This window comes from Carassius auratus, chromosome 16, assembly GCF_003368295.1.
Source record: "Carassius auratus strain Wakin chromosome 16, ASM336829v1, whole genome shotgun sequence".
Lineage (NCBI taxonomy): Eukaryota > Metazoa > Chordata > Actinopteri > Cypriniformes > Cyprinidae > Carassius > Carassius auratus.
This window is the reverse complement of record NC_039258.1, coordinates 23,979,004-23,991,818: the sequence shown is the minus strand read 5'-3', so window position 1 is coordinate 23,991,818 and position 12,815 is coordinate 23,979,004.

Below are 12,815 nucleotides of genomic sequence, written 5' to 3'. Positions count from 1 at the left end.
GGGCTGTAGTCGAACAACGATCTGGCATCGATTGGCGCGACTGATGGGAATAAATAGAGGAAGAGATGAACAGACATTGAATGCAGGTGAGTGGAGTCAAACAAAAAGGAACGCCACAGATAGGTGCAAGACGAATGATCAAAAACAAAACAAAACACCATGTGCGCATGAAATGAAGACATAAACAAAAACACACACCGAAGAACAGGGTGATCAGACAGCAGACATGACATGAATGCAGTTTCAACATAATCATTCAACTGATAGCAACAGCCATCGACTCATGTGCAGTTGTATAGTACGGAGGTCTATGCAACACTCGTTCCTGTTATCTCAGTTAACCAAGGTTATGTTAGTAATTGGAGTGTTCCCTTTCAAAAATGGTCTCTCACTTTGCATACACACGCTTATGGAGAATGAGTCCAATGACACTGTGCTATAAATAATTGCAGAGAAAAAAAAAAAAAAAAAGCAAGCCCAGCCCCGGAACACTCTGGGTCCACATAACAAAACCCTTTTAAAGTCATATGGGGTATCAGGGTGATCAGGTGGACAAGAACCATGCCTGAAGGGCAAGGACATCCAAGTTATAAAAGCTAGGGAAGGTAGACAATCAAGAACCGCCAGCTGCCACACAGATATCTCTGATTCAGGCTCCTCTGGAGTGCTGCTCTGATTGCCTAAAGTGTCTAGATCACTCTACATTAACTTTAAGATCCCTAACCAGGCACAGTGCATAAGGACCCTGCTCATCCTCTGATTTAGGAAGATCCAGCAGGATGATAACTTGTGCTCTGAAAGAAGTAAAGATTACCTTGGGCAATTAGCCATGTCTTGGTCTAAGGATGACTTTACAGTCTTTAAGCCCACTCAAGTCAAGAAGCACTGAGTAAAAGTGCTTGCAGATCACCCAGTCGATTGATTAATGCTTAAGCCAATAATAAGAGGGTAGTCTTAAATGACAGAGGCTGTCTGCCGACTAGAGCGGCTCAAAGGGAAGGGCTTCGAGGACCGTGGATAACTCCAGAATCAGTACAGTATGAGGATGAGGCAGATTCAATCTCCAAGCTCCCCTTGGGAACTTAACAACAATGTCATTATTGCTGACTGACTGGTTACCCACAATAGAGTGATTTGCTGCTATAGCTGCCACATATACTTTGAGAAAGGAAGAGGTGTGTCCCTGATCCAGCTGCACTCGCAGAAAGATTAGAATGGGTGAAACGTCACATGAGGACGGTTCCTCAATTTGGACTGCACACCAGTCAGAGATCACAGACCATGTGAAGGCATAGAAGTGTCTCATAGATGGAGCTTTAGCCTCTAAAATGGTGTTAGTTATTATCATGTGGAGCTGTCAAGACTCCCATTGAGGGACCAAACATGAAGGCTCCACAGATCGAGCCAGAGCTGCCAAATCAATCCTCTAGATTGGGAGAGAAGATTTGAGGGAGCAGGGCAAATGGAGGGAAGGCATGCAGACAATGGTTCCTTTGATAAATAAGTTGGGCAGTGAGAGTATTCTGAGGCAAACAGGTCCACCTCTGTACTTCCATAGACAGACCATATTTTCTGAACCACCTGAGAGTGTAGTCTCTATTCTCCTGATCTGATACAGGCAAGGGGTCTTCCAAGGAGCCACCGCTCTGATGCAGTGGTGGTTCACCTTGAAGTGAAGGCATCCCAGAAGCCAAGTGTGGGATGGTACATGGTCACTGAGCCAGAATTGGAGGTGCCAAATGTGAAGCAGACCCAGAGAAATCACTGAAGAGGCAGGCGACATGAGGCTGAGCATACTCTGGAAAACTTTTGAGGGGGTGAAAAGCTCCCAATGTGAATAATGCCGCTAGCCTCTGAATTGTTAATGAGCAGGATAGGTCTGCTCTGATAGGAAGGGGCTAATCTTCCTAACGTTGTATAAGGCAAATCTGCAAGACCGGGCTTTTGTAGCAATATGGTCTGTGAAGGTTTACTGATCATAAATCACAACACCAAGTTTCCAGCCTGTCGTGGAAGGAGTTATCGTTGATAAACCTAAATGAATAGAGACGTTGGGATGAAGTGCTGGGTTTGCTGAGATCATGAGCATTTCTGTCTTAGCAAGGTTGAGTTGCAATGCAAGCAGCTATTGTCAGATCGTCTGTTTGGAATGAGAAGTAGAGTTGAGTGTCATCAGCATAGCAATGATAGGAAAAGCCATGCTTCTGAGTTAAAGATTCTAAAGGAGACATGTAGATGGAGAAGAGAAGTGGTTCACGTACAGACCCTTGAGAAACCCCAATAGCAAGAAGTTGTGACCTCAGAAACCTCACCCATTCCAAAACACCTGAACGCCGACCCTTCTAACCTAAGTTCCTCCACAGCATGGTGAAGATGTAAATCATACTCTTGCAGTGAGAGCAGTCTGTCTCAGCAAGCAAAGCTTCAGTGTGGGCGACAAACTCACTGTGCCCATCTGAAGCCACACTAATGGCGCAAGGAAATTGCTCTTTGTGTTTGCTGGATGGGTGGAGGGGAAATGCGCTGAAGAGGAACGTCTTTCTGCTGCCAGGGGTCTTCTATGGTGAGTAAGCAGGTGTCTTCATTCTTCTTCTTCAGTGACCAGCGAGGAGATGATCTTTGAACTGAAGGAGAAAATGAATTGTCTGTACTGGCAGGCTGAAATTGTATTTGTTCATGTAGCTACATGAACAAATCATGATTCAACATTCAGACTAACAGGATTTTTCCCATAAGCATGCTTATGCAAAGTGGGAGGCCATTTTCTGAAAGGGAATTAGACATTATTAACTGACAAAATTTAGAAAAACTGAAAGTATCATATGGCCAACATTGGTTATGTATGGGTGTAGAATTGTTGCACAATTCTAAACAAATAGATTATGATCTACAAATATATGATATATGATATACAAATATATATTAACAAAAATAAAACATATTATATTGACAAATAAATACAATGAGATCCACAAATAAATCTTAAGTCTTGAGTTTCTCAAACATTAATTTAATTTACAGGGAAAAAAAAGAGATTTGCAAATAATAATAATAATAATAATAATAATAATAATAATAATAATAATAATAATAATAATAATAATAATAATATGTCCACAAATATCCTCTTATGTCACAATCACAACTTTTCATCATTTGTAAATCGCTTCCTGAGTATTTGTAGTAGAGACCTACAGAGGACAGATTTTTCAGTTCCACTCCCTCAAGGTTATGTCCCACGCCCGCCCACTCCCACATAAATACTGTATAAAAAGCTGACATCTCAGTTCATTGCGATCTTATAAAGCTCTGTTATAACACAATGAATATATGTACAATAAATCTTTCATAATGTTTAAAACCTGCATGTTAATAAAAGTTCTCATGCAATGCTGAATATTGCATGCTCACAAATCATCTTGAGCAGTGAGTAGATTCTTAAACACTTTTGATTGGTCATTGCGTTGCAGAAACCAACAGATATGTCTGTAATTGGCTACACTGCTCATGCTGCAAACATGTGTTTTAAATCAAAAATGCCTATTCTTGTGCCTGTTAATCATTTTTTTATGTTATAATAGTTGTTCTTGTTGCTTTTGTGCAATAGATAAATAAACATTTATATGTTTTTGGATATTTTATGTTTAGATATTTCTATTTTGTTGGAGTCCCAAAAATAATTTTAATCTTCCACATCCCGCATACACACGAGTCTCTACCCACTAAGCTTGCAGAGACTATTAGAGTATCAGAATCAGAATCAGAATCAGAATGAGCTTTATTGCCAGGTATGTTTACACATATGAGGAATTTTTTTTCGTGACAGAAGCTCCGCAGTACAACAGAATGACAGTGACAGAACATAAAACACATAATAAAAGTAAAAAAAATACAAATAAGTAGATAGTGAATGACAATATACAAATTGATAATTGTAGGCAGGTATATTACAAAATGCAGTTATGTATGTACATGTATATTATGTGCAAAATGTAAGTGTATACTAAGTATGTGTGTTAGATAAATAAAGTGTGTGTGTATATAAATATAAAGTGTAGTGTGTTCGCAGTTATTATCAGCTGTTTGTAAGATGGATTGCCTGAGGGAAGAAAATGTTCCTGTGTCTGGTCGTTCTGGTGCTCAGTGCTCTGTAGCGTCGACCAGATGGCAACAGTTCAAAGAGGGAGTGTGCTGGATGTGAGGGGTCCAGAGTGATTTTGCCAGCCCTTTTTCTCACTCTGGATAAGTACAGTTCTTGTATAGAAGGGAGGGTTGTACCGATGATTCGCTCAGCAGTCCGGACTACCCTCTGTAGTCTTCTGAGGTCAGATTTAGAAGCTGAGCTGAACCAGACAGTTACTGAAGTGCAGAGGATGGATTCAATGATGGTGGAGTAGAACTGTTTCAGCAGCTCCTGTGGCAGGTTAAACTTCCTCAGCTGGGCCTTTTTCACGATGGAGTCAATGTGATTGTCCCACTTCAGGTCCTGAGAGATAGTGGTGCCCAGGAACCTGAATGACTCCACTGCAGTCACAGGGCTGTTCATGATGGTGAGTGGGGGGAAAGCAGGGGGGTTTCTCCTGAAGTCCACGATCATCTCCACTGTTTTGAGCGTGTTAAGCTCCAGGTTGTTGAGACTGCACCAGACAGCCAGCTCTTTAACCTCCCGTCTGTAAGCAGACTCGTCACCGTCCTGAATGAGGCTGATGAGTGTGGTGTCATCTGCAAACTTCAGGAGCTTGACAGAGGGGTCCTTAGATGTGCGATCATTAGTGTACAGGGAGAAGAGCAGTGGGGAGAGAACACAGCCCTGGGGAGCTCCGGTGCTGATTTTACGGGTGCTGGATGTGTATTTACCAAGCTTCACTAGCTGCTGCCTGTCTGTCAGGAAGCTGTTGATCCTCTGACAGATGGAGGTGGGCACGGAGAGCTGATTTAGTTTGGGCAGGAGGAGGTTTGGGATGATCGTGTTGAAGGCCGAGCTGAAGTCCACAAACAGGATCCTCACATAAGTCCCCGGTCTGTCTAGGTGTTGCAGAACATAATGCAGTCCAATGTTTACTGCATCGTCCACAGACCTGTTTGCTCTGTAGGCAAACTGAAGAGGATCCAGCAAAGGCCCGGCGATGTCCTTCAGGTGGGCCCGCACCAGTTTCTCAAATGACTTCATGACTACAGACGTTAGAGCCACAGGTCTGTAGTCATTTATTCCTGTAATTTGATGGGGATGATGGTGGAGCGTTTGAAGCATGAAGGGACTTCGCACAGCTCCAGCGATCTGTTGAAGATCTGTGTGAAGATGGGGGCCAGCTGGTCAGCACAGGATTTCAGACAGGCTGGTGTAACACAATCTGGGCCTGGTGCTTTTTTCCTTTTCTGCTTCCGGAAGACCTGGCGCACCGTATCCTCGCTGATCTGAATCGCAGGTGTGGGGGAGAGGGGGATGCAGGAGGTGAAAATGGTGAGAGTGCTTGATTGGAGAGGTGTTCAGGATGGGTTGCAGGAGCTGTTAATGATGTGAACGGTTGTTTGGAGAGGCATTCAGGGCTGGTTGCAGGAGTTGTGAATGGTGTGAATGGTTGGGTGGGGAGGCATTCAGGGAAGGTGATAGGTGTTCTTTCAAACCTGCAGTAAAACTCGTTCAGATCGTCTGCCAGTCATTGATTCTCTACAGTGCTGGGGGGTGGTGTCTTGTAGGTGGTAATCTCTTTCAGACTTTTCCACACCGATGCGGAGTCGTTGGAAGTGAACTGAGTCCTTATTTTTTCAGAATAATTCCTCTTTGCCACTTTGATCTCTTTTTCCAGTGTGTATTTAGCCTGTTTATACAAGACATTGTACCCCTTCACGTAAGCATCTTCTTTGGCCTGACGGAGATGTCTGAGTTTTAGTTGAGTCTTTGTAGGAATACACATATCCTCACAGAAACTGATATATGATGTTACGGTCTCTGTCAGTTCATACAGATCGGTGGCAGCAGCTTCAAAAACACTCCAATGTTCTGTGTCTGTGATCTGATCAGCGAGTTTCTGTAAAGCTGAGCTCACATGCACTTGCGGAGGAATGTAAACACTGACCAGAATGAATTGAGAGAAACTCCTGCAGCGAATAGGATTGCTTGCAGTTAATGAAGAGTGTTTCGAGATTTGAGCAGCACATCTTGTTTAACACAGTTACATCTGTACACCACCGTTCATTGATGTAAAAGCATGTCCCGCCGCCACGGGACATGCTTGAGTGATAGCCTACTTCATAGTTGAGTGATAGCCTACTTCAACCACTAGTCGGCACTGTCAGAAACAATCAACAACTTGAAAGCTGTTACTTTCTATGACTTTATCTATGTTGCATGTAAAAGAAAATATGTAATGTAATAATTAAGGGTGTACCCAAAGCAGAATACTGTATTCAGAATGGCTAATGGCTTCAAAAACGAATAACGGACAAGAAATAATTCAGCAAGGATATTTGGCTGAGGCTGGAACAGTCTGGTGTTTGAGACGAATGAATATAAACTTTATGAATGAAAAGAGCAAATCAAACACTGCATTGCAGTTGGTTCTCCGTGCGTCTCTCAGAAATCAGAGCTTGGCAAAAGTAATATCACCTATAATAATAGATACGCATTCTATTATTTGTATATATTTAAAAGGCAATGATTTAAACCTTAGGCTACGATATGATACGAATGAATGGAATAAGAAGTGCGCCCACCAATCAAACAGTTGCATTGCGATTCATTTGTCATGACGTTTGTCATGACATCTCTCTGCTTGTGTGGCCGGATTGGGTTTCAATAAACTAAATTGAATCCAAAGTGTTATGAAAAAACTAAGAATGCCTGACTATGCCACTTGGGACTTTCACCCAAAAAATCTCGAACTTTGCACAGGTCCTCTGCCCAGTGGCAAAAATCTTCAAAAACCAATCTTTTATTAAAGTAGCATAAAATCAATAGAAAAGAAACATCAACTCAGAAAAGCTTACAATCAAAAATATCATGGAGCTGTGGCCTAAATTTACAGGGACTAAATTGCTACAAAACACACTTGCATACCAAAATATAAACCCCAGTGCATGCCAAAGGCCACAGCTCACAATGAAGAAACACCACAACCATCTAAAGAGGAAGTCATCGACACTGGTCTATGAAGACCAGCAACTCCTAAAGAAAAACTCACACACACACACACACACACACACACACACACACACACACACACACACACACACACACACACACACACACACACAGAGAGAGAGGGAGAGAGAGAGAGAGAGAGAGGTTTACAAAACTTTATTTAAAACAACACTAAATCTTCAACAATTCACATTATATAGAAGAAATAATTTTTTTACAAAAATTACATTTGCAAAACCAGATGTCCATCAGAAACAACACACAAAACCTCATTAACACACCACAGATCACTGAAACCCGTCTCATTGTTTACAAGACTATAATATACAAATTCTATCTTTAGTCTGCCAGCTACTAATTTCTTAAACATCACTTCAACATCAGTACTATTTAACTGTAAACCTCGATTTTTCCTGGTTTTCCATATTGTCAATTTCGCAGTTCCTATTAAATAATTTAACAGACACATCTTCCTTCTTTTTGAAAAATTATATTTCACACCCCCTATAAAAACTTCCTCTGAGAAATCTTCACCCAAAGCTTGAAACAGTCTACTAAGAGCATCAAAAGACCTTCCAATCTTTTACATTTTAAAAACAAATGTTCTAAATTCTCTTCCTCCCCACAGAACCTACATCCCACCCCTACTACTGGGTTCAGGTGTGCCACATGTTTGTCCGTAGCTATTGCACCATGAATTATTCTCCATTGAAGATCCGCTGTTCTTTTCTCGATTGGAGGTTTATACAGAGTTCTCCATCTATCTCTTACAAGAAAGTCTGCCTTCAGCAAAACTGGCCACCTTGAGATCTTTTGTCCTCTGAGTAACACTTGATGTAAAACTTTTACTGCAGTGTTATATATGGCTTTCTTTGATGTTGTTTTAAACAAATCCAGCTGTGGAGTTTTAAAAGACAAAATTGAACCTGTGGATTCATCCTCTTGTCTTTCACCGACGACAGCAGCAACTCTTATTTTTGGAAAGTCCGGTTCATTACTTGGGTCTGACAGAAATCCTTGTCCAATGCTTTTCCTATAACCACTTGGTAATGCATTGACAATTTCTTCCACCAGCTTTTCCGTCAAGCGTGAGGACTTTAATCCTGTCAATTCTTTCAAGGTTTCCACAGATTCCCATCGGTCATTATTTAAAAGTTGCCCCAACTTCACAATGCCATGTCTTTGTAAACATGCACGCACGCTTACAGCTGACAAAAGTCTTGTCTGAATCATTGGGTTGAAAAACAAGCATTCCTCTCGTATCCAACTCCCAGATTCATCAACATCTCTTTCCACTTTAAAAACAGTTCTCCAAGAGTGCAACATTGACCGGTAAAAAGGTGTAATTTCGGACAGATTCACTTTATGCAGTTCCATTAAAAACAGATGTCTATCTAATTTAAGACCACCTGCTTTTTGTAGAATCATTTTTGCAGTCTCAGTCCAAGCTAAATCCTTACAATACAGAAACCTCTGTGCTGCTTGTATTCTAAAAGCAGAGATCTTGCTCCGCACATCCACCAGACCTTGACCTCCCTCGTACACTGGAAGGTAGAGAGCTGCCGCTCGAATCCCAAGCTCTCCACTCCAAAAAAAATCCACAAATGTCCTCTGTATTTTGCAAATCAATTCTTCAGGTGGTTCCATTACAATGAGTCTATGCCATAAAGTTGAGGCAGCCAGATTGTTCACAACTAGAACTCTTCCTCTGTATGACATCAATGGTAATAGCGATTTCCATTTAAACAATCGGGCAGACACCTTTTCCAGCATTCCCTCCCAATTTCTATTCTGAAATTGCTTATTTCCAAAAAAACACCCTAGCATTTTCAGCCCATCCCTCTCCCACAACAATCCACCAGGTAGTTTTGGAGGTCCTTTCCCACCCTTCCACTGACCAATAATAAGTCCCTCACTTTTTCCCCAATTTACCCTAGCTGAAGATGCCTTTCCATAATTTCTCATTGTTTCAGTTAAAATATTAACATCATTTTGATTTGAAATAAAAACAGTTACATCATCAGCATAAGCTGATATGGAGATTCCACGCATGACATTAATTCCACTGAGATCTCTTCTTAGCCTGCACAGCAAAGGCTCAATAACAAGACTATATAATTGTCCAGACAGTGGACAGCCTTGCCTGATCCCTTTTAACACAGGTATTGGTGCACTCAATCCTCCACCAGCTTTCACAATCACAAACACTTCAGAATATAACAGTTGAATATAAGATATAAAATTCTTTCCAAACCCAAAATTTTTCAAAACCTCATAAAGATATGTGTGATTAACTCTATCGAAAGCCTTCTCTTGGTCTAACGACAGAACACCCAGGTCAACATTATTGAATTGATTAAGATCAATGACATCTCTTAACAAAAAAAGATTGTCCATAATTGACCTATTAGGAATACAGTATGTTTGATCCCTGTGAACTAATACTTCCAAACATGTTTCAACCTATTTGCTAAACATTTTGAAATTATTTTATAGTCCATGCACAATAAAGAGACAGGTCTCCAGTTCTTTAGCAGGCACAAATCCCCCTTTTTAGGGAGCAAGGAAAGGACTGCTCTTCGACAGCTTACAGGAAGTACCTTATTCCTTACACTTTCCAATAAAACTTCATACAAGTCACTTCCAAGTACATTCCAGAATGTCTGATAAAACTCTGCCGGCAAGCCATCAATTCCTGGTGAACGGCCATTTGATAACTGTCTCATTGCCTCGGTGATCTCCTGGAAAGTAATCTGTCCATCCAAGGATTCCTTCTGTTCATTTGTCAATTTCGGTAGATCACTCAGCAAATCAGACATACATTCAAGATCACAAGTCTCAACATCATACAGATCCGCATAGAAATTGACTGCCAGTTTCCTTATTTCCAATGGGTCAGAGGTTATGACCCCGTCAGGCCGCCGAAGATGATACATTTGCTTTTGCTGCACACTTTTCTTTTCAAGATAAAAAAAAAATATGAGGAAGGAGCATCCATGTCTTTAATAGAACAAATTCTTGCTCTTATTAATGCTCCTTTCACTTGTTCTTGTAATAATGAACCAAGTTCTTTCTTTTTATTCAAATGTTCATTTTTTATCCTTCCATCATCCTTATTAATCACAAGAATATTCTCCAAAGATTGTATATCCCTTTGAAGTTTTTGTACCGCTGCTTTCACCATGGAAGTAGAATGTGAACTATAATTCTGACAAAAGGTTCTTATGTTTGCTTTACCGACCTCCCACCACATAAGCACGTTTTCAAAAGAAACCTTTTTTAACTTCCAGTCATTCCAAAAGAATATAAAATTCTCACAAAATAAAGCATCTTGTAATAGTTTAGTATTAAAATGCCAAAAATAGTTTGGTTTTGAAGTTCTTTTCATATTCAAAGTAAACAATATCAAATGGTGATCTGAAAAACCAACGGGAAAAATAGAAACCTCAGCTATTTTATTATTCCATTCTTTACCTATATAAAATCTATCTAATCTAGCTCCTCTTACCCTATTATTAGATGCTTTGAGCCAAGTATACTGTTTGATTCCCGTGTTTCTTCTTCTCCAAATATCTATTAAATCAAACTTTTTTAAAATTTTTAACAATACAACACTTGACTCATGATGGGGTTCTTCTCCATTTCTATCAAGAATAAAATCAATAGTGCAATTCCAGTCACCTCCAATGATTGTACAAACATCGTCATAAATTTTTTGAATAGCACTCCTCAATTGTAAAAAAGACCTCACACGCTCAGGTCCATTGTTGGATGCATAAACATTTATCAGTACAAATACAAATCCCTCATATTTGATTTTTAACAACAATATTCTTCATTTTACAATTTCTTCAACAGCTAAAATATTAACATTCATTCCTTTAGCAAATAAAATGGCTATGCCAGCACTCATATTTGTCCCATGACTTAAAACACTCGTTCCTTCCCACCATCTACTCCATTCAGATTCATTGTCTACACTTGAGTGTGTTTCCTGTAAGAAAGCTACATTAATTTTTTTAATACCAAATAACTCCGATACTATTGCTAATTTATTACCATCTCTACCCCCATTAATATTTAAAGAGCCAACCCTCAACTACTCCATGGAAGAAAGAAAATATAAAGAGGATAGAAAAAGAACAAAAAAACAAAGAGAAATGTTCACCACATGTGACTTCAACATTTGATTTGTTTTGAGAAACGTTTATTTTATCCCTTCTTAGCTTTGTTAACATCTTCTTCAACCTGAATCTTTTTTGTTTGCTTAACGCATCAAAGCTAACATTTCTCTGCAACAATTTCACTGTATGTATGAATTTATTCTCATCAGGAAAAAATTCTTTAACTTCAACAGTTCTTCCAAAGGTCTCATCCAGGAAGTTATTTATATCTTGCAATTTATACACATCGTCCACACTTCCACACTGTGATCCAATGTCAGATATATCAGAGAAAGCATCATCATCTCTCATCCCCGAATCAGCATCACACATTTCACCAGAATTAGACATTTCAGAATTTTCATTAAAAACCCTTTCAACGCTTACCGTAGCTACATCATCATTCAGTACACTAGCGTCCTCCAATTCAGAAATATCATTATTTTTACCAGAATAAACCATTTCATGGACATTCTCAGTCTGACTTTCACTCACTCCATTACTGTCGATGTTCCTCTGTGATCCAGCTTGAGGCTGCACATCCTCAGAAGCTGACTTGCTGCTCTCACCAGCAGTAGAAGTACTAGGCCTAACTTCAACTTCACTAACCTGGGCCTTGTGTGGACATGCGTGCCGTTTATGCCCGATATCCCCAAGTATCCCAGAGTGCAGTCTGGACGATGGGGCGGGGCGACACGTTGGGGCGGAGCGACACGTGTCGCCCCGCCCACCTCAGCGGTTATTGGTTTATGATTAAGATGAGCTTATTGGTGTACAGATGAGTGACGATTTTACAGCTTATTGGTATAGAGAATTTTGACGCTTTTAGCAGGATTGGAATGCGGAAGTAGACACTAAGATGAATAAACTTTTAATATAAATTAAAAAGTGAATATACATGTTGTGTTTTTGCATTTATTGTTGCATTTCCACAACATCCCATATAAATACAAAGAGTTTTGGATTACGACGAACAGAATAAAAATAAATGGTCTACTCCCTCAATGGCTGTATTGTAGACGCTACCTCGGCATTACTCACTGGTTTGAAAATGTCACGGCAATATTATGCGATTGCGAAGTATGGTCATGTAGATAGTCATGGAGTACCTTGATTTATATATTCAAATAATATATACATACATATATATGTTTGTGTGTGTGTGTGTGTGTGTGTGTGTATATATATATATATATATATATATATATATATATATATATATATATATATATATATATATGTGTATGTGTGTGTGTGTGTGTGTGTGTGTGTGTGTGTATGTCGTGTGTGTAACAAATTGTTACCAGTCTCTGAACGTCACCAATAATATTCTGAACATTCCCTTGGCCCCTACGAAAATTTACTATGGTTCTGCTACAGTAACTATAGTAAAACTATGGTGTTTTTATAATTACAGCTCACAGTAATTAATGTGCCAACAAATATTTTTACTACAATAAATCCATGGTTACTTTTTGCAAGGAAGGAACTATACAGGTTCTAAAGAACTT